The following is a 1,576-nucleotide window of genomic DNA, read 5'->3' as shown; positions in this document are numbered from 1 at the left end:
GCCAGGCTTCAGCGGAGTCTCCAGTAAAGGACACCTTAGGAAGAACGACTTGGTGATCTACTTCTAAAATATCCGCCAGTGGAAATTTTATACTTCTGAAATATCCGCCAGTGGAAATTTTATGAACAGCAGTGAACATAGTGTTACATGCCTCCTCAAAGTAGGGCCAACCTGAAGGAAACCGTTGGAATAAAACTTTCATTCACTAAGACATAGCAGAGCTCCAAATGAGAAGAAACAGCTGCAGACATCCATTAATAAGTGGCATGTGGAATGCACAAGTCGCTGCATGTCCGTTCTGACTCATAGTGAAGCAAACACTGTGCAGTTCTGGGCCATCCTCACCATTGTTGCCATGTTTGAGTCCATGATTTCAGTCACTGTGTCAATCCATCTGGTCCGTGGCCTTCCTCATGCCTTAGGAATGCCTTAGCAACCACGTAGGGTAGTGCAAGTCCCCACAGTAGTTAGCACTGTGCCTTTGGGCAAAGTCCTTCTCTATCTGGACTCCAGGATCCACCATTGTTAACAATTACTACTTTAGTATCTGTTTTGCTGTATTATTGTGATGACAAGTGGTTTGAAAACAGTGAAACCTACGGGGGGAAATGATCAAAGAGGCACCATCTTTCTTCTGTCCTCCATGCTGACACAGAATGTCCAGAATGACTTTCGCCCCTGGCTGCCTTCCTGACTGCTCCCTGCTCTCTGTTCTTCCCCTCTGTTGGTTTCCCTGTCTCCTCTGCATTCTCCTTCTCTGAGTTTGGTGACAAAGTAGAAGTTGTATCCTGGGCTGCTCGGCCCCCCCTCAGGCCTGGCTCTCACTCTGCTCAGAGACTGGCTGTGAGGCTGAGGAAAGCCACAGAGGGAAATTCACCCTGACCTTCATTGCTCCTCCCCTGTAGGCCCTTTGTGGTGCCAGCCGAGTGGTTCACGTTGTGAAGTTCTGTGATACTCATGTTGGCTTTTTGGTTTCCTGTGTTTTGTCAAGTAATCTTTAGTCTGGAAATGGGCAGTCGTGGCTGAAATGGAAGTCAAAGAGGACAAACAACTATGAGAGAAGCCCCCAAAAGTAGCTGAATTAGGTCGAACGTGAGTTTACAGGTGGGTTTTCAGAACTAGTTGGAAGTCTTCAGGGGAGTGTGGTCAAAGGTATCAGGAAAATTCTCATGAACCAGAAGCGACCAAAGGTGAATTCAGGAAACAGGAGAAGTTGCTTGTCTTAGTTTGTGCTTTTAGCTGCCATTGAGTTGGTGCTGGTGACGCTAAGTGCAAGAGATCAAAACACTTCCCGGTCCTGCTCCTTCTCCACAACCCTCCCCAGATCTGAGCCCACCGTGGGAGCCACTTGGTCCGTCCTCTCATCGAACAGAAACAGATGTCCTCATAGTCTGGAGACCGAAAATCGAAACCGGGGTCTCAGCCGGGTTCATGTGCCTTCTTGTCGGGAGCCATTGCTGGGTATTGCTTGGTTCCTTCCTGATGCTCAGGGAGCTTCTGTCTTTCCTGGCATGTGTTTTGCATGCTCTGGGTCTGGAGTGCTCTTTCTTTAACTCAGAAATGATTAGATTCAGGA

This window comes from Echinops telfairi, unplaced genomic scaffold (assembly GCF_000313985.2).
Source record: "Echinops telfairi isolate 266 unplaced genomic scaffold, ASM31398v2 ScPeMD7_3533;HRSCAF=4204_0, whole genome shotgun sequence".
NCBI classification, from domain to species: Eukaryota; Metazoa; Chordata; class Mammalia; order Afrosoricida; family Tenrecidae; genus Echinops; species Echinops telfairi.
This window is presented reverse-complemented; position numbering follows the sequence as displayed.